General features: G+C 46.3%; 1 protein-coding gene across 1 annotated transcript in view; it reads right to left on the bottom strand.

Annotated features, from left to right (window-relative positions):
* The window catches only part of KCNMA1 (potassium calcium-activated channel subfamily M alpha 1), a 1,046,495-nt gene extending 1,024,748 nt beyond the window's left edge, over positions 1-21,747 (bottom strand). The window contains exon 1 of the mRNA XM_063958697.1: positions 21,662-21,747. The gene's annotated coding sequence lies outside the window, so the exon portion shown is untranslated. The remainder of the gene's footprint in view (positions 1-21,661) is intronic.
* Positions 21,748-22,113: the final 366 nt, after the last annotated feature.

Consider the following 22,113-nt stretch of genomic DNA (forward strand, 5'->3'; position numbering starts at 1 on the left):
GTGTCTGCTTTGGATTTTTAAAGAGACTTTGGTGAAAGCTAAACAATTTACACACAAACCATTCTGAACCAGTGCCTGAGGAGGTTAACCCAGCTTTGCAAGACAAACATGACATGAGTGTTAGTACTGCTGTGAGTGTATTTTCCTCACGCTTGCCGCTCTTAGACATGATAAATAATCACACACTTGTACAATGTTAACTACACAATTTGTGACTATAATCACTTTAACTTTTGTTAAAGTGACACACCCTACCCTGCTTTGCACCAGCATTGAGGATCGGAATACACAGAAAACTGACATAATTATAGTAAAGTCAGCAATCACACTAGCAATCAGTCACAGTTTATACATTAGTATAATAAGCAATATGAGCACATAATCAACTACAAATACATTTCAAGTATGTAGGAACAACATATTACTACATTACCTTATATAGGATTTAACCGTATTCAGTTGCACAGCAAAAGAAAACAACAGCAATAGTTACCAGGCTCATATGCATCAGACACGATTCGTACCAAAGGTAGATAGAGACGTAGTGCTGTATTGCCCGGCTCAGACATGCCCCCACCATGCCAGATATGCTCCTACAGTGACAGATACACAAATGCCCCCACTAGTGCCATATATATGTCCCCACAGTGCCAGATACACATTGCCCCAGAGCCAGATACACATTGCCCCAGAGTGCCAGATACACATTGCCCCAGAGTGCCCCCCCAGCTGCTCACTGCTGTCTCTGCTGCCGCAGCGCATGCCTCTCCTGCCCCTCAATGCTCGTGAAGTCCAGTCTCCAGCGACGGGTATCTCAAATGAGGCACCAGTTCGTTAGCCAATCAGAGCTCGCAGACCGGCAGCCAATCAGGAGCCGTGGCTGCCGGTCTGCGAGCTCTGATTGTCTAACAAACCGGTGCCTTATTGAGATTCACCCCGCCGCCGGACACTGGACACATCACAGAGCATTAAGGGACAGGAGAGGAACTGCGCTGCACTCTGCTCCCCTCACACAGCAGCGGGCTGCAGGTATGGTGGACGGCTCGGCAGTACGGCCTATCGGCTGGGAATTTCTTACCGGTACGCCGTACCGCCACATACAGCCATACTTGCAGCACTGGATGTGGATGAGAGATGGCGCAGGGAGGGGAGAAGATGGTGTGGCTGAGAGATGCAGGCGGGAGATGATGATGTGGCTGAGAGGTAATGCAGAGAGGGGATGATGGTGAAGGTGAGAGACGACACAGGGAAAGGAAGAGATGGTGTGGCTGAGAGATACAGGTGGGAGATGAGGGTGTGGCTGAGAAACACAGGGAGGAGATGATTGTGTGGCTTTGAGACACAGGGCAGGAGGTGACACGAGTCTGGTTGAAACTCTGTTGCATGATGATGATGATGATGATGATGATGATCTTCGTTATATTTCTATACAAACAGGCATCTTCCGGACCAAGTAATTTCCTACATGAATAGTGATTATCAACTGAAAATAGACGTTATGGTAATAACTTACCGTTGATAACGTAATTTCTCTTATGTCCACAGTTATCCACAGCAGGGGTTAAAGTGGGGGGGAACGAGGTGGAACTGAGTTCCACTACCTGTAATGGTAGGGGGAACTAGTTCCACCTCCTCCATTGCCCTGCACAGTAATTCCAACAGAAAAGCCCACCCCATCATCTGCGTCAATCAATGCTACAGGCGGCACTAGTGTTGCTGATGAGCTGCAGCCACCTACTTCTTCTTCAGGTCCTGGTGCCTCCATGGTCCTCCTCCATGAGTTCCACCACCTCACCAGGACCACTTTAAGCCCTGATCCACAGGATAACATTGGGATATGCCAGAGAGACAGCGGAAATGGCACCAATACGGTCACAAGCTTTCTGGCCTCCCAGGATGCATTGGGGTTTCACCATATAATCCCGCCCACTGACTCAGTCAAATCAGTTCTCTCCACAGCGATTAGGCAGGAGCATCAGGTAGAAACCTATTTAGGCGATAAGAACACACATGCACACCCTTCCATACAAGAGGGAAGAGGTTTAGTGATTGTCAAGATCCTCAAATCAGATGCGTAAGGGTGGGACCCCTGTGGATACCTGTGGACATAAGAGAAATTACATTATCAACGGTAAGTTCTTACCATAACGTCTATTTCTCTGGCTGGGTCCACAGGTTATCCACAGGATAACATTGGGATTCCCAAAGCCAGTTTTAGTGGTGGGGACGCTCCTGATTACACAGGAGGACCTTTCGCCCGAAGTCTGCGTCATGAGAGGCAAATGTATCCAAGGCATAATGTCTAATGAATGTGTTTATGGAAGAGCATGTGGCTGCCTTACAAATCTGTTCTGCTGAAGCACCCTGTTGTGCTGCCCATGAAGGACCTACCTTACGTGTAGAATGAGCAGAGACATTAGCCGGAGTAGGGAGATCTGCATGAGAATAAGCTTCTGATATTACCATTCAGAGCCATCTTTCCAGCGTCTGTTTACTAGCAGGCCATCCCCTTCTATGAAATCCGTAGAGGATGAAGAGAGAATCTGTTTTTCTGATGGCACTAGTACAATCTATGTAGATCCTTAAAGCTCGGACTACGTCCAGCGACGCTTCTCCCGCAGAAAGTCCCGATACCTGAAAAGCTGAGACTACAATCTCTTCATTAAGGTGAAACTTTGAAACCACCTTTGGAAGATAACCAGATCTAGTTCTGAGAACTGCTCTGTCTGGAAAAAAAACTTAGGAAAGGAGACTTACACGATAACGCTCCTAAATCTGACACTCTTCTGGCTGACACCATTGCCAGGAGAAAAAGTACTTTAGCCGTTAACCATTTAAGATCTGCCCTCTTAAGTGGTTCAAACGGAGGTCCCTGGAGGAATTTAAGAACTACATTCAAATCCCAGGGTGCTGCAGGAGGAACAAATGGAGGTTGCATATGTACAACTCCCTGAAAGAAAGTACGCACATCCTGTAAATCAGCAATCTTTCGCTGAAACCATACAGTTAACACTGATACTTGAACTCTCAAGGAAGCTACTTTCAAACTTTTATCCAATCCTGTTTGAAGGAAATCCAAACTCCTGGATACTTTAAAAGATCTTGGATTCAAACTATTTTCAGTACACAAATGAATATAGGCCTGCCATATTCTATGATACACACGAGCTGAAGAAGGCTTTCTTGCTCTGAGCATAGTTTGGTTTACTTGTTTTGAAAATCTTCTAGCTTCTAGGATAGAGGTTTCAACAGCCACGCCATCAAAGACAGACAATCCAGATGACGGTGACAACAAGGACCCTGCATTAGCAGATCTGGACGTTGAGGGAGCAGTATTGGTGCTTCCACGGACATTCTCAGTAGATCTGTGTACCGATGCCTTCTTGGCCAAGCTGGAGCTATTAGAATTATTTCTCCCTTTGCTTGCTTTATTTTTCTCACTCCTCTGGGTAACAGAGATATTGGAGGGAACAGATATGCCAGATTAAATTTCCATTCTACTGACAGTGCGTCTACAACGACCGCTCCGGGATCCTTTGTTCTCGATCCGTACTTCGGAACTTTGTTGTTTAGATGAGACGCCATGAGGTCTATCTCTGGTAGACCCCATCCGTTCGCTATTGTCTGAAACACTTCTGGGTGTAATGCCCATTCGGTTTCCTGAATGGTGTGTCGACTGAGAAAATACGCTTCCCAGTTCAGTACACCTGGGACAAACATTGCTGACAATGCTGGGAGATGGAGTTCTGCCCATCTTAGAATGGGAGTTACTTCCTCCAATCTTTTGCTGCGAGTTCCTCCTTGATGATTGAGGTATGCTACTGCTGTCGCATTGTCTGAGCGAATCTGTACAGGTCTTCCTTGCAGACTGTCCTTTGCCTGAACTAGAGCCATATAAATGGCCCTTATTTCCAACAGATTTATTGGCAGGCGACTTTCCATTACGGTCCATTTTCCCTGGAACCAAAGGCTTCAGAGTACCGCACCCCAGCCTTGCAGACTGGCATCTGTTGTCAGGACTTGCCATTCTTTTATCCAAAAGGGTCTCCCCTTGTTTAAATGGTCTGTCTGTAGCCACCACGCTAGAGACCTTTTTACGTTTGCTGGAAACTTTATCATCTGCTTTTTTATCGTCTGATGATTTCTGTTCCATTTGGTCAGAATAAGGTGCTGTAATGGTCTGGAGTGGAATTGCACATATTCCACAATGTCGAAGGTTGATACCATCAGACCCAACAGTCGCATTGCTGCATGGACTGACATTGTCTGGGTGTGCAACGCTTCCCGAGTCATGACCTGCACCTTGACCATCTTTTTCTCTGGTAAGAAAACTCTCTGTAGGTCTGAATCCAACATGGCCCCCAAATGAACCATCCGCTGTGACGGATTCAGAGACGACTTTTCCCAATTTATGAGCCACCCGTGTCTCTGTAAACAAACTATTGTCTGTTGAAGATGGCTCAAAAGTAACTCCTGCGAATGTGCTAAGATTAAAAGGTCGTCAAGGTATGGGAATATTCTTATCCCCTGCTTGCGGAGATGAGATGCCATAACCACTATAATCTTGGTAAACACCCTGGGTGCTGTTGCTAGCCCAAAGGGCAAGGCTTGGAACTGAAAATGTTCCTGGAGGATGGCAAACCTGAGGTAGCACTGATGAGACCGTGCTATAGGCACATGTAGGTAAGCATCCTGTACATCCAGAGATACCATGTAATCTCCCGGTTCCATAGCCAACATTATGGAGCGTAATGTCTCCATGTGGAACCTTGGGATCCAAATGTATTTGTTTAACATTTTCAAATTGAGAATTGATCGAAATGACCCATTTGGCTTCTGGATCAGAAATAGATTGGAGTAAAACCCCTGTGCCCTTTGTGATGGCGGTACTGGGACAATCACACCTGACTGCAGTAATTTTTGGACTGCTTCTTGCAGGGCATTGGCCTTCAACTCTATACGAGACAGGCTGGTGCAAAAAAAATCTTTGAGGAGGCTGCCTCCTGAATGGGAACCCATACCCTTGAGATACCACCGTCTGCACCCAAGCATCTGTTGTCGACTGTTGCCATATGTGTGCAAAATGAAGGAGTTGGCCCCCAACCCTGGAATCCTCCAGGCGGAGGCCCGTCTCTTCAGGCTGATGGTTTCTGTTCAGGCTTGGAAGCTGGCTTTCTGCTAGCCCACTGCTTCCTACCCCTGGCCGATCTATTGGCTTGGGGTTGCTTAGACTACTCTTTAGCTTTCGCTTTGCCATCGAAATGGCCGAAACTTTGAACCCCTAGACTTAGGGTTATAACTAGTCGGAAATCTAACCTTCTTCGACTCCGATTTTAGAATGTCTGACAATCGTTTCCCAAACAATATATTACCAATGAAAGGTAATGCTTCCAATTCCGTCTTGGATTCTGCATCTGCTTTCCAAGTGCGCAGCCAAATAGCTCTACAAGCAGCTACCATCAAGGCTGATGCTTTAGAAGCGATTGTACCCATGTCAATTGCAGCTTCTTCCAAGTATTGGGCCGATTGTCTTAAACGGCTTAAATGATACTTTTGCTCCCTATTAGGAGAAGAGAGGTCATTCTCTAGTTCCTCTATCCATTCGCCCATTGCCTTTGCTATCCAGGCCGAAGCCATAGCAGGTCTTACCACTGCTCCTGCAAGAGAAAATATATTTTTCAAGAAGCTATCTACCCTTCTGTCTGCGACATCATTTAGTGAGGTAGATGACAGTGGTAAAGCAGATTTATGCACAAGTCGCAGTACATGTGCATCTACTTTTGGAGGAACTTCTCTTTTTGAACAATCCGCAGCTGGAAATGGATAATAAGAATCCCATCTTTTCGGAATCTTATACTTTTTACTGGGCGTTGCCCAAGATTCTTCCATCATTTCCGTCAGCTCATCTGACGCTGGGAATTCAGCTTTAACTGTTTTTGTTCGTTTAAACACAGGTACTTTAGACTTTGACACTGTTTTGGCTGGCTCTTCCAAAGAGAGAACAGCCTTCACAGCCTCAATAAGTTCAGCTACATCCTCTGAACTAAAACTCTGCGACTGATCATCATACGGAGTATTTGAATATACTGTATCATCATCTGTTGTATCATCTTGTGTAGTCTGCCTCATAGACGCATCTGTCTTAGTCTTACCTTTCCCTTGGTTGCTTGTAGAGGCTACTGGAACCAAGCCGTAGGAAGGGAGCTGCATGTATGGGTTAATAGTGTAACCTAACCCCTGGGGTGGTGCTGCCGGAGTTAACCTGTCCGCTATTGAAGACAAAGTCTTTGCGAACATACTCCATGGTGGCTCTATTGGCTGTTGAACTAAATCCTGTTTTTTACTTTGCTGAAAATCAACTGGGCAATTAACCCTGTTTTACAAGATAAACATGTTAGGGATGTAGGAGTGCCTGATAAATTCTCCTCGTCACTTTTGCCGCTCACAGACATGGTAATAATCTGTTAATAACCTGTTAATGACTACTGAATTTGTGACTGTAAAACACCTATATATGAATATATAGAAGCGAGCTCAATCTGACCACAACCGTGCACCTGAACTGATGGTCAGAATAGGACTGACGACATAGAAAAGTCAGCACACATACTAGCAGTCAGTCACATGTTAAGGCATTAAACATTGTCATATGAGAATACAACCCCCATAACAACTTACAAGTAAGTAGGAAAATTGTACTTCTGTTTTTAACTGGTTCTTTTCAAACATAACATGCAGAAACAACAGTAATATACAGATCTCATATGCAATATGTACTAAAATTAACAATTCATACTAACAAGTAGAGAGAATTTTTAGTACTGTATATCCTTCCTCCATATAGCGGGATACAGGGAGACTCACCACACTTCCATATCCAAACAAATACGCTCGCAAGACGCTGAGTGGATTCAGACGCTACTGGTGTACACTGCCGTTCTGATAACTGATGCAAGGCATGGACGCTCAGTGACGGACGCTCAGTGACTTCCACGTGTATGCAGACGCTAAGGCCTGCGACTCGGTCTAGGCGGATCTCTAGTGTACACAACCGCAGCATCTAAGCTGCGACCAAGTACCCTCGTGGTAGCGTCTGAGATGGAAGTGAGGTCATTCAGTTCATGGACGGGAGACGCGCGTAAACTGGTCATGAACTCGGAGGAGGGGCGGCCAGGAGAGCGTCTGAATCCCCCTGTTGACTTAAACTCCAAGGATCGCGGCCTCTACCTAGTCCTGGCGCCTATGAACCCTAGAGCGTAGCGCTGTTGCACCAGAGAGTGTTCGGCGCATCAACACACTGTTTGTAGTCTCCACCAAAGCAGTGTAGCTGTGTCCGGACCACTCTAGTAAGAGGAAATCCCTAGACTTACCTTCCCCCAATGCTCCGGCCACAGCCTGGTTACGTCTGCTGGACCTGCTAGAATATCCGACACAGACGCCCGTCGAGACAGCACTGTACCGCGAAGGAAAGCATTGTTGCGACCCGGTGGGGGAGTTGTTGGAGCGACTCTAATATGCGTTTAAGACGCTCAAAAAACATAGTAGGACTATAAAAATAACATAAAAAAACAACAACTTCAGGCTGCTTTATTAACAGCAGCCCTGTGACCATGGTCCGGCTCCTGCCGCACCAAACAAAAAACTGATTTGACTGAGTCAGTGGGCGGGATTATATGGTGAAGCCCGATGCATCCTGGGAGGCCAGAAAGCTCGTGACCGTATTGGTACCATTTCTGCTGTCGCTCCGGCATATCCCAATGTTATCCTGTGGATAACCTGTGGACCCAGCCTGAGAAACACTGTCTGCCCAGGCAGGACATTTCTTCAGAGGTTTCCCGTTGCAAGAAACCACCATATAGGTAAAGTGCATATGGAATGGAAAGAAATGCTCCCAGAGTGATTAGAATCAGTTGGTGTCAGGTTGACACGCCTCCATTTGCAATGGCCACGCCCCTTGCAGTGTGTGATTTTTATTGCACTGTGTGCCAGTAGGCAATGCTAGATGCACCCAATAGGTGATGCTAGACATGGCCAGTGGTTGGTGCTAAACACTCCTCTGTCGGTGCACCCCCTAATAAAACGTTCTGCACACGTCCATGATTATTATGCAAGCACCACAGAGTGTAGCAGAATCATGTTATAATGTTGTATTAGGCACACATAGTCTCCTTTGTGTATACAGTATGGACAGGACTAGTAGAGATCCACCTACTCAACAAGTTTCCCTGTGACTGCATACCAGTAGAATACAATTTCCAGATACACTTTGCTTTCTGTAGGACATTCCTAAAGCATTACTACTATGCAAGAAGAGATGACTGCTGACATGATCATAATATAATTCTGTTACACTGTATACAAACACAGAACACTACACTTACCATTACGTCATAAATACTGGAAAAACAATTCTGTTCCACTTACAGATGTAACATATTTAATTGACATAACTATAATGCAATTTAATGTCACGCTATACAGTAGAGCCTGTACTGTGTGAGCAATAAGTGTCCAAGCTATTTTATGTATCACACTCAAATCCAGTGGTTCCCTTAGGTTCAGTTATGTGGTGCAGGACAATGTTCAGCTTCTGTTTATCCACATATTTTTTGAATAGAAGCATATATACTGGTTTTGGCTATTATTATTTTTAATATTACATTTTATTCATAAGGCGCCACAAGTGTTTTGCAGCGCTGTACAAAGGACAGTACAGGGCAACAAAACTTAGCATTACAGTAAATAAATAACAAAAATAGAGTACGGGTAACAAAGAGCACCACAATTCTCAAAACATAATACAGCTAAGATGTAAGTAGTGAGGGAGTGATCATCGTACTACTTGGGGCTGGTGGCCATAGATGGAGATGAGCCTTGACTAGCAGGAGAAATAGCGGGTAAAATGTGTCGAGAAGAGGGCTTTGACAACAAGAGGAAAGAGGGCCCTGCTCTGAAAAGCTGACAATCTAGTGGGAAGGGGCGACAGACAGATGACATGAGTTGCAAGCAAGCGGGAGGTAGCCTGATTGCAGTATGTAAGCAAAGCAGAGATGTTCAAAGCATGAGGCAAGGGGATGGAGGAGCGGCCTCAGGACTAGGTTATGCATCGGGAGGGTATGCTTTGATGAATAGGTGGGTTTTTAGTGCACGTTTGAAGCTTTGCAAGGTCGGGGAGAGTCTAATGGAGCAGGGGAGAGAATTCCAATGAAAGGGTGCAGCACAGGCATAGTCTTGAACTCGAGCATGGGAAGCAGTGACCAGGGCAGTGGAGAGGCAACGGTCATTGGTCGACCGTAGGGGGCGGGAGGGAGTATGAAGGGAGAGGTGGTTGGAGATGTAGGGAGCAGTGGAATTAGAGAGGGCCTTGTATGTGAGGGTGAGGAGTTTGAAGATGATTCTGTAGGGGAATGGGAGCCTACAGTGACCACATAATTTAATCAAACTGACCACATTATTTAATTTGGTCCTGGACCACCAGTCTGTAGAAGCCCTGCGAATGCCCCATTACACCCAGTTTGGGAATCACTGGTCAAAGGAAATGTGAGCAACTCCAAGAGGTAGTAGTCCTGCATAAATGTATTATAAACTGGGCACGACGGAAGTTTCATGAACCTAATATAATGTCTATGAAGAATAATGTGCTGAACTATACATCAGGGGCATATCTAGAATGGTACTTTTTAGGACGGTGGCCAAGGGTGGGTGCTGCACATTACGGGACCAGGTCAGCAGGAGAGAGAGAGCAGTATGATTTAGCGGCATTTGGGATCCATGCACTCATAATGCCGATGCAGTGATCCTGAGTGTTAATAAGGCGACTGAGGTGAGTAAAGGGTGTTTCCCCTTCTCCCCAACCCTCTAACCCTACACCTCCCTGCAGCCTAACCCTAACTTTCCCATTGGTGCTTAAACCTAACCCCCTATACCCGCTGCCTAAACCTAACCCCCCCCCCCGCAACCTAGCCCTAACCCTCCGAGGGAGGTGCCTAAGCCTAAGCCCTCCAGGACGCAGCCTAACCATACGCCCCCCCCCCCCCCCCCCCGCAGCCGAACTCTAACCCTTACCCCAACCCCCGTCACCACCCCCCGTGGCTTACCTGACTTGCACCCCGGCATCTCCTCATTTGGGATCCCGGCCATCGGTATTCTCGCGCCGGGATGTTGTTCTCTTTTGGAGGCCGGTGTCGGCATTCAGAAGGGGGTTGGTATTTCGGCATCGGTATTCTGACTGCCGGGATACCGACAGCCGTGATCCTGACTGCTTTCAACAGGAGGTAACACTGCTACCCTTCAAATTGCCTCTGCGGACATGACACACAGTCACATCCGGACAGGGCTTGCAACAGAAATCCTGAGACCAGGAACGCCCCCTTCCTTTAATGGTAGGTATAGAGCAGAAATTAGTATGGCTTAAAGTTGTCCAAGAGAAGTGGTGCAATTCAGAAATGAACAATAAGGGAACACCACAGGCATGAATACTATGTTTAAACACTGTTGTTGAATGGAATAAGATTTAGGGACTGAGATAGGAAGTAAATAATAAGAGTTACCTTTGTTAACTCTTTTTCTTCGAGGTGAAGAAAGGTGCGAATAGCAGGCAGTGGAGCAATTGTTTGCTGGAACCAGACCGACAGTTGCACATCTCACCATGGTGATGGGTATGTCACTGATCTGTGCCCAGAGGTGATCCCCGGGATGTAGGCACGGTACAGCGCCAATGATGTCATCAGGTCTCCACCGGGAGCAGGCACGCATCACTCCAGGAGATCCCCGGGCCGTCTGCACTGTTGTGTGCCTGTGACATCACCAGGACTCCGACGGGAGCCAGCACCAGAAACGAGTCACACAAGGGGGTAAGCACTACAATATATATGTTTAATTTTTGTTACATTTGTTGATATTGATAATGGAGCAACGCTTCGAAACTTCAATTTAACAGAAGGGACTACTAGTGTCTTCTCTCCATAAGAGAGATATATATATATATATATATATATGCAGAAAGAAACGGCACTCACAGGACTTGTACAATCAGTAATCCTTATTAGTCCTCAACATCTTTGTGGGACCATCATTAATGTAATGTTGAGGACTAATAAGGATTCCCGATTGTACAAGTCCTGTGAGTGCCGCTACATTCTTTCTGCTTGTGAATCTAGTTGAAGGCACCCAGGCGATTACTATGTATGTCTATAGGAGTGTCAGTCATCATGGACTGTTGTGTATATATTATATATACACTGCTCAAAAAAAATAAAGGGAACACTAAAATAACACATCCTAGATCTGAATGAATGAAATATTCTTATTAAATACTTTGTTCTTTACATAGTTGAATGTGCTGACAACAAAATCACACAAAAATGATCAATGGAAAATCAAATTTATTAACCCATGGAGGTCTGGATTTGGAGTCACACTCAAAATTAAAGTGGAAAAACACACTACAGGCTGATCCAACTTTGATGTAATGTCCTTAAAACAAGTCAAAATGAGGCTCAATAGTGTGTGGCCTCCATGTGCCTGTATGACCTCCCTACAACACCTGGGCATGCTCCTGATGAGGTGGCGGATGGTCTCCTGAGGGATCTCCTCCCAGACCTGGACTAAAGCATCCGCCAACTCCTGGACAGTCTGTGGTGCAACGTGGCGTTGGTGGATGGAGCGAGACATGATGTCCCAGATTTGCTCAATTGGATTCAGGTCTGGGGAACGGGCGGGCCAGTCCATAGCATCAATGCCTTCGTCTTGCAGGAACTGCTGACACACTCCAGCCACATGAGGTCTAGCATTGTCTTGCATTAGGAGGAAACCCTGGGCCAACCGCACCAGCATATGGTCTCACAAGGGGTCTGAGAATCTCATCTCGGTACCTAATGGCAGTCAGGCTACCTCTGGCGAGCACATGGAGGGCTGTGCGGCCCCCCAAAGAAATGTCACCCCACACCATTACTGACCCACTGCCAAACCGGTCATGCTGGAGGATGTTGCAGGCAGCAGAACGTTCTCCTTGGCGTCTCCAGACTCTGTCACGTCTGTCACATGTGCTCAGTGAGAACCTGCTTTCATCTGTGAAGAGCACAGGGCGCCAGTGGCGAATTTGCCAATCTTGGTGTTCTCTAGCAAATGCCAAACGTCCTGCACGGTGTTGGGCTGTAAGCCCAACCCCCACCTGTGGACGTCAGACGTCGGGCCCTCATACCACCCCCATGGAGTCTGTTTCTGATCGTTTAAATAGACACATGCACATTTGTGGCTTGCTGGAGGTCATTTTGCAGGGCTCTGGCAGCGCTCCTCCTGTTACTCCTTGCACAAAGGCGGAGGTAGCGGTCCTGCTGCTGGGTTGTTGCCCTCCTACAGCCTCCTCCACATCTCCTGATGTACTGGCCTGTCTCCTGGTAGCGCCTCCATGCTCTGGACACTACGCTGACAGACACAGCAAACTTTCTTGCCACAGCTCGCATTGATGTGCCATCCTGGATGAGCTGCACTACCTGAGCCACTTGTGTGGGTTGTAGACTCCGTCTCACTAGACGGAGTCTACAGCTTTGAAAAGTGACCAAAACATCAGCCAGAAAGCATAGGAGCTGAGAAGTGGTCTGTGCTCACCACCTGCAGAACAACTCCTTTATTGGGGGTGTCTTGCTAATTGCCTATAATTTCCACCTGTTGTCTATTCCATTTGCACAACAGCATGTGAAATTGATTGTCAATCAGTGTTGCTTCCTAAGTGGACAGTTTGATTTCACAGAAATGTGATTGACTTGGAGTTACATTGTGTTGTTTAAGTGTTCCCTTTATTTTTGTGAGCAGTGTATATATACACACATATATATACACACATACATACACACTATACACACACACACACACACACACACACACACACACAAGTGTTACATTTATACAAACTCCACAAGGCCGGCATTCCCTATATGCATTACTTAGCTAGGTGCCTCCACTAAATTCATAAACACAATACCTCTATGTGCGGAACTTCAAGCTTTTTTTAGTAGAAAGGAAAATTCTGCATCCGATCGTTATTTCTCAGGTCTCAGGTGATAGAGGGGAGTGGTTGAGGCCGCTAACAACAGGTACATATTCCCCATCCTGCTATCCAGATCAATCAGACAGTTACCGCAGTGTTTGCCCACATACTAGCAAACCAGTGTCATAGGTAATCAGCCAGCATAGTAAAAGACAGCCAGAGGGTAGTTACCCCAGATCAAGGAGGGGGTTAATTGAACTATGTGGTGCATCTACATTCTGTCAGTAACTGAGTGCACATTGAGAGTGTTACAAACCAGGGTTGCTCTGTATACCCTACCCAAGTCAAGGAGTCTGTTAAACCGCTAATCCGTCCTACCCACCCAGTCCATTCACAGGGGATGAGGAACTGAGTAATAGAGAGAGAGAGAGAGAGAGAGAGAGAGACTAAACTTGCTTAATTTACCTCAGAGAGGAATACTGTGCTTTCACCTTAATTCTACTAGGTGCTTAACGAACTTCCAACCTGGCTGACTGTTCAGTGCACCTCTCCAGCCAAAAGTTACAGTGGAGAATTATTGTACCTGGTGGTTTATGCTTGCACAGACTTATAGTAGGAATAACTTGCATACTATTCTTTGCCTACATGACTGAGGCCTTGATCTTTGGCTACTGCAAGCTTATTAACGGCAAACCTTCCTTACTGCATTTCTGTCTGAACTCGAAATTGAACTGTGCAGTTGTAATTTTAAAGAACTAGCTTGAGACTAGATTGCATCACTTACTACTACTTTTCCTAACTCTACAAGTGAGAATCTAACCAGAGAACTTTGCACTGCCACCTGGTGGACACTATGGGTATTGTAGAGTAACAATATTATAGATTTATAATGAACTACATACGATGCTAATGTAATATTTTGCTGAAACTGTTCTTTCTTCTGGTAGAATACTGTCTAGTGTATAATTGTTTATTGTTATTGCTCCTGAAATGCAAATACCATTTAACATCTTAACGCAGTTATATCCACAGCGGTGACCAGCCTTTTTATCAGTTGTTCCTGTATAAGAAAATATATGTCACCATTCTAATGTGTGGTGACTATTGTAATGTGTCCTCTGGGGTTGGGGCTCCTCGTCCCGCTGCCCAGGATTCCAGTAGCGAGATCCGGTCCAAGAGGTGATCCCGGGTAAAAATCCACGTACGTCCACCGGCACTGGCACAAAACATCCTACAATTACTTACCTGTTACATAACTGCAATAAGCACTAAAATCAACTACTCAGACCACAGTGGCTGGTAGGATTCAGCACTGTATATATAACCTGGTCCTTAGGAGAGGTATACAGGGAGACTGGACCCAGTATTAAAGGAAACCTGCAGCTTCAGCCCTGTATAGTAAGATGGCCGCTCAGCGTCTCTGAGAGGGAGGATGGTGGCGGAGGAACAGCTCAGAGGCGAAAAGCCGCTGTGGAATCATGTCCTGAACAAGGGGAGGGGCTGCTGGGAGAGAGCGGACCTCCCCTATGCTGATGTTAACATACAGGGGCAACTGGCCTCACCAAACCCCAACTCCAGTAATGAAAATGCCCTGGTGGACTAGTAGGGGGTCCACATCAGCACCTCCGGTCCGTCTCCAAGACCGGAGGTGAGACTGCACAAAAGACGCGGGTTCCCACCATGTTCTTGTTGCATTCTGGGCTGTCCCCAGGTGGCCAGATAGCAGAGCTCTCAGGCGCCTGCCGGAATCACTAGAGCAGTTACTGGTGTTGTGGTGCCAGCGGGGAGTTGAAGGAGCAGCAGCGCTGGCATCCTTAGGACTGCCTAGTGCTGCTTGCTCAAGTTGAGTAAAATGAAAAATAAATTAAAACATAAAATATAAGCTTGGGGCTGCTGAGAGGCAGCCCCATTGTTAAAGGTGCTACTGGCTCCTGCTGGCATCAAAACGAAACTGGATAGCTAGGCTGGGGGTGGGGTATAGAGCAGGAGGACCAGAGTATCCTGGGAGCTCTAAATGTTTTAACTGTTTAGTGCCCGGTCCTATCCTACCACGGTACCACCTACACTCCCAAGGTCTATCCCGGTGGAGACTATGGACCTCAAAGAAGAAATGTAGGGTTTTTTTTTTTTAACACTCCTGTCACCCAAATCAGAGTCTACTCCCCATTGTGTCCCCAATTCACATTTCACACCCTACTGTGCCCTCAAATCACAGCATAAGCCACAGTGTGCCCACTAATCACATTATCCTCCCTACTGTGCCCCCAACTTGCAGCATAAGCCAGTGTGCCCCTAAGTCACACTCCCACTGTGCCCCCATTCACATTATACGCCCCACTGTGTCCCCAGTTTACATTACCCTCCCCACTCTGGCCCCAAATCATATGCCACAGCGTGTCTCCTATTCCATTATGCGAATAATACTACAGTACTGCTGTGCTGCCAATCACTGTGATTCTACCTCAGCCAGCCTCATGGGTAATTCATATGCAAGTACACTATGTGCAAGTACTCATATGCAAGTACTATGCTGCTCATACTGGTCCCCGTTATGGGGTTACAGGTAACAAAGGGGGAGGATTAATCATTTGAGGTTTTTTTGCCTACTTGTGCTGCGCCAGCCGCCTGCTTGTTTACACATGATTATTAACTGGCACTGCATATTTGCTCCTGAAACTTGGGGACCTTCTGAACCTTGTGGTCCAGCATGGGTGTAAGCTTTGTAAACCCCTTGTCACCGGGCCTGCTTCCGGGTTCTCAATCTGGAAGACCCAGCTATCAGGAGGGAACACTGCTGGATGATTCTCCAGAAAGTGAACAGAAAGTCCCATGCATAACACTCTTTTAATAATTTTTTACTTTTAAACTGGTCTGTTACGAAATTGTTGTTATATGAAAACGGTACCCTATAACTGAAGACCCACTAAAATCTTGGTATTTTGGAGAAGTATGTAGTTAGAATTTGTGTAGCTGTCCCATGCATCACGGAGAATCGCCCTGCTACTCCTTAGATTGCATTTGCTGACGGGACATGCTACTTCGCTTATTTAATGTGGCACACGCAAGGGGGTTTCTGAGTACCCAGAACCCCCCCCTTCCCCCCCCAACTAGACCAACATTTTTTGTTCAGAGATGGAGAGCCTTGTCTCTGTCTCTTCACCTGCAGCAGGCCAACCACAATTGGAGTCACCCGGCCACCACTGATTCAGCTGTCATTGCTTCCTCATCAGGTGACTTCCATATATCACTCGCTGGCTTTCCCCCTCAGACGTTGGCCTCAATCAGCAGGGGGGTCCTGATGCCGGCATTGCTCTCCAGTTGTCAAATACTGCATTCTCCCATTCTTTGTTCAATTTCCTCAGCCAGCCTTCACTAGCCGACTCCCGCAGGTGACAGAGGTGGGGATTCCGGAGCCGATGGCGCATGCTCTGTTCTGGGAACAGGCACTGACAGGGAGTGCAGCGTCTGTAGTTTTACAGTTAACCCATGGATTGCAGACATCAAATATAGGCATCTTTAAGTTTGTCACTGTAGTCACATATATTGTGTGTGTGTGTGATTGTGACTGTATTTGCATATAAAATGCTATGCTCTAGTGTTTTCATGGAAAACACTCTAATGTGGGACAGTGCCGTAACTAGGCATTTTAGCGCTGTGTGCAAGAAACGACAGTGGCGCCCCCCCCATGTAAGATAGGGGCAGTGCGCGCCGTAGGCGCGCGTTAAATGTATAGGGGCATGGCTTCACGGGGAAGGGGCGTGGCCACAAAATAATAGCAATTCATACTACGGTGCACAGTAGTCTACATTATTCAAATTACGCTGCACAGTAGCACCACTACACCAGGTAGAGCCCCTTTTATACATTACAGCAGACAGCGTCCCCCTTTTTACACATTACAGCAGACAGTCCCCCTTGTTACACATTACAGCAGACAGTCCCCCTTTTTACACATTGCGGCAGCCAGGCCCCCTTTTTACACATTGCGGCAGCAAGGCCCCCTTTTTACACATTGCGGCAGCCAGTCCCCCTTTTTACACATTGCGGCAGCCAGTCCCCCTTTTTACACATTGCGGCAGCCAGTCCCCCTTTTTACACATTGCGGCAGCCTGTCCCCCTTTTTACACATTGCGGCAGCCAGTCCCCCTTTTTACACATTGCGGCAGCCAGGCCCCCTTTTTACACATTGCGGCAGCCAGGCCCCCTTTTTACACATTGCGGCAGCCAGTCCCCCTTTTTACACATTGCGGCAGCCAGGCGCCCTTTTTACACATTGCGGCAGTTAGGCCCCCTTTTTACAGCCAGTCCCCCTTTTTACACATTGCGGCAGCCATCCCCCTTTTTACACATTGCGGCAGCCAGTCCCCCTTTTTACACATTGCGGCAGCCAGGCCCCCTTTTTACACATTGCGGCAGCCAGGCCCCCTTTTTACACATTGCGGCAGCCAGTCCCCCTTTTTACACATTGCGGCAGCCAGGCGCCCTTTTTACACATTGCGGCAGTTAGGCCCCCTTTTTACAGCCAGTCCCCCTTTTTACACATTGCGGCAGCCATCCCCCTTTTTACACATTGCGGCAGACGGTGACCCCCTGAGAGAGAGAGAGAGAGAGAGAGAGAGAGAGAGAGAGAGAGAGAGAGAGAGAGAGAAAGAGAGAGATATACTTACCATCTCCCTGCTGGCAGTCAGGCTCCTCGTGCAGCTCCCTCGGTGCAGGCAGTGAGGTGAGAAGGAGGAGGAGGGAGGGGGAGCAGGGAGCCGCAGCAGCGATATGTCATTGGTAGTAAGCGCCGCTGCAGCATCCCCCTCTCCTTCCGTATTGGCTGCCCGGCGCTGCTGTGGATGCTGGGATGGAAGAACCGCATCCCAGCATCCACAGCAGCGCCGGGCAGCCAATACAGAAGGAGAGGGGGATGCTGCAGCGGCGCTTACTACCAATGACATAGCGCTGCTGCGGCTCCCTGCTCCCCCTCCCTCCTCCTCCTTCTCCGCTGCCTGGCGCTGGTCCTCTTCTCCCCCCACAGCGCGGCGCACGGCGCACACAGCAGAGGCGGCATGTAATGAGTTAATTTGACTCATTACATGCCGCTGGCCGTGCGCCCTCAGGGCAACTGCGCTGTGTGCCAAGCCCACTTGGCACACACGTAGTTACGGCCCTGATGTGGGATTTCGGATGCAGATAGAGCCATAATTACACAGAGAATATAGGTATGCTGCATATAACGTTAATCAGCAGAAGCTGCTTGTGCGTTGTATTACATTACTTTGCACCTAAGATGCATTTTCGCTGAAAAAACGCGGACACGTGCCCCCCCTAAAAATCCTGTACTTGACCCTACTACAGGTACCTTCTGCGCAATCTTCTCTTTTTTTTCTATTCATCTCTGTAAATCACTCAATCAAATAATGTGCAATTTGCAATACTACTGTGTGGGCATAATATGTAAAGGGCACTACTACTATATGGCATAATGTGTATAAGGATACTACTGTGCAGTGTAATGTGAATAAGGGACATTACAATGAGGTGCAATGTAAGTAAGGGGCATTAAAGTGTGGTGTTATTTGAAGTGGGGATACTATTGTGTGGCCACGCTCCTTCACTATGAGGCTATGCCCCTTTTTTGGCGCATGCTTAAAATATGGGGAGGTGGGCAGTCCCTTAATTTGCAATAAATTATATATTTATTATGTGTCTTCCAGAAATTATACCACAAGTAGAGGGCTGGCTGGTACTGACAATTGAGTTTAACCTATGGGGAGGTTTGTCTCTGTGATTTCCATTTTGAGCACTGAATACATAACTATAACGGGTATATTTGCTAAAGTGAGGGTTTTCAGAAGTGGAGACGTTGTCCATAGCAACCAATCAGATTCTAGGTATTATCTTGTAGAGGATGCTAGATACATGATAAGTACTGCCTATAGCAACCAATCAGATTCTAGGTATTATCTTGTAGAAGATGCTAGATACATGATAAGTACTGCCTAGCAACCAATCAGATTCTAGGTATTATCTTGTAGAAGATGCTAGATACATGATAAGTACAATCTGATTGATTGCTGTGGGCAACATCTCCACTTCTGAAAACCCGCGCTTTAGTAAATATACCCCTAGCACTGCATACTCCAGTATTTGTGAAAAGGATATGAAGCATTCTATTCTTCCATAAACAGGTAGCAAGTTATTCTATAATGCTACCACCTTGTGGCATGAGACAGCTAAAAGGAAAATAAAATAGGCTAAACATGCAGTTCAAAGATATAAAAAAAACCATTATGAACATATAGAACCTGCCAGCCTGATTAATTTTCAGTGTGGAAATAATCTATTTCAGCTTTCCCCCATATTTTCCAACAGCAATAACCTCAGCTGAATTACATAATTGTAAACAGATGTTATAAATTAATTAATTGAGCCCAAGTTATTCTAATTAAGTTTGTCAGGTATGTGGACTTGCAATATACTATTACACTCAAAACTTAGCACTAAGGACATAAAAGATTGCATGACCATTGATTAGGACTATAATAACACTGTATGCAACACCCAATGGCATACCTCCCAACTTTGTATCTCCATAAAGAGGGACACACGCGCGCACTCCCGGAAAAGGGATGTGACCTAAGAAAAGGGGCCATGGCTTCGCGGGAGGACCCGCGATCGCCTGCCACGCCCCGTTTTCATCACTGAGGGGGCATGCCCAGCGCTCTGTGAGCCGCTGGCATGCCCCCTCTCCCTCTGACTCCAGTGAATAGACGCTGTCACAGCGTCTATTCACCGCTGCTCTGCTAAGCAGGGCAGCGCGTGCAGGAGCCTCCCAACTGCCCCCCCCCCCACCGTGGGACACTGCTGCCCGCGGGTGGGACAGCAGGACAGTCCCCAAAAAAACAGGACTGTCCCGCGAAAATCGGGACAGTTGGGAGGTATGCAATGGTATTTTGCACACATTTTTAGTGGCAGTGAAAATGCAAATATGTTTATTAATATGCATTTTGACTAGCATTTTAGTGATGATTGGAGTCTTCTCAATGTACTTAAATGCAAAAATTGTAAGACAGCAGTCTGAAAATACTACAACAATGGAATGCAACGCAAATGATTCGTTTCTAGTGTCAAACCAAAATTTACTGTACATGTATTATATAAATATTAAAAAACGCATTTAAAACCCCCCAAAACAGTACATTAAGAGGCCTTAAACTAGGTACACACTATACAATTATCTGGCAGATTATCTGCCAGATCTAGCTGGTTGGAATGGAAGTCTGGTAATGGATAAGAGCAAATGACAATCGACCATTTGCTCCCAAACATTGCAAAACGGACAAAAACAGTTGTTCATACAAGTTGGTTAAATTTGCATTTAACCAATTTGTCTAAACGACAGGTTTTGATTGTTTTCCAGTGTTTGAGAGCAATAGGTCGATTATCATTTGCTCTCATCCATTACAACCAGCCAGATCTGGCAGATTATCTGGCAGATAATTGTATAGTGTGTACCTAACTATATGCTTCTATATTGGGTTGCCATAATATGCCTTTAATCCAGGACACCTATCATACATAGGTCGTGACTGTGACTGGCTAAATTCAAGCTTGCAAGTCACCTGGTTTTAATCAGCCACAGAACCTGGGATATTATGGCAACCCTACTCATTTAGAGCTGATGTTATGTAACATGATCACTAACTGAAACAACAAACATAAGAAATCCTGGAAATCCAACTCACTTCTGGAGATTGGTACGTAAGGGTCAGACCGTAGTCATCACTGATAATTATGGGGACTACTGTTAGCAATGGAAATTAGACTCTTAAGGGGGGTACACACGGAGAGATCCGTGCTTAAAATCTAAGCAATCTTGCTAGATTGCTTAGATTTTAAGCACGGATCTGCCGTGTGTATGCCCCCCAGCGATAGCGATGCGCGGCCCCGCGCATCGCTATCGCCGATGCTAGATTGAGCTGCATGCAGGCTCAATCTAGCGGGTCGCTCACTTCACCGTTGTGTGAAGTGAGCGGCCCCCCGTCGGCTTTCCCCCTCGCTCAGCACATCGCGCTGTGCTGAGCGGGATGAGAGATGTGTGCTGAGCGGTCTGTGTTAAGATCGTTCAGCACACATCTCTCCCGTGAGTACCCCCCTTTAAGGGCCGTATTCACGGCCCGATTTGGGGAGAGATGTGGGCTGAGTGGTTCACATCTCTCTCCCCCGCTCAGCACATCCAGTGGGTGAAGTGAGCAGCCAATCTAGCACCAGCGATAGCGATGCGTGGGGCTGCGCATCGCTATCGCTGTGAGGGGTACACACGGAGTGATCGCTGCTTAAAATCTAAGCAATCTAGTCAGATTGCTTACATTTTAAGCAGCGATCACTCCGTGAGTACCCCCCTTTACTGGAGATTTCTGTGCATTAGGCTATTCGTACATAGAAAGAAAAAAGCCATACAATTACTACAGTTTCCACATAATTTTATTTAAAAAAAACCCTTGCTAAATAGGCTCCTATGAAACGTATAGAGTGAAAAATACAATAGTCAGACAGACTCCCGCATATTTTAATGTGACTAGTTTATTAATGTGTTCTACATTGTTACCCTTGAAAAATCTATATATAAAATAAATGTCTTATAAATCACAAAAACATATCAAAAGTTCAAAACACAGTGCTTACCTGCTTCCTAGAAGCTACGGTGGTGGCTGGTGAGCACAATAATTATGCAGCTGACAGAGTGTGACCTGTATTGCAGCTCTGCACTGTGGAGAGTGGAGACACATGACCAGCGCTGAAGCTCCCTGCAAGTGTGGCACAGCGTGCTGAAGAACTCCAAGCCAGTTACCAATGCAATCTCCTGAGGTAAGAGATATGCAAAAAATAAAAAAAATGGGTGTTTTGGACTGCTGAGGATATATGACGATAATTGGGCATTATAGATTGCTTTCAAAATCCCTGTGTTTCTATGGCCTCATTTTGAAAACATATAAGTCTCATAGTTACCAATTCTTTCTAAGGAAAATATGTAGCTTAGTAATAAATAAGGTTATAGATGTTACTTAAAGTAAATGTTCAATGCAATACAAATAAATTTACCTGTGTCTAGTTGTCATGCAATATTGAGGGAAATT

This window comes from Pseudophryne corroboree, chromosome 3, assembly GCF_028390025.1.
Source record: "Pseudophryne corroboree isolate aPseCor3 chromosome 3, aPseCor3.hap2, whole genome shotgun sequence".
Lineage (NCBI taxonomy): Eukaryota > Metazoa > Chordata > Amphibia > Anura > Myobatrachidae > Pseudophryne > Pseudophryne corroboree.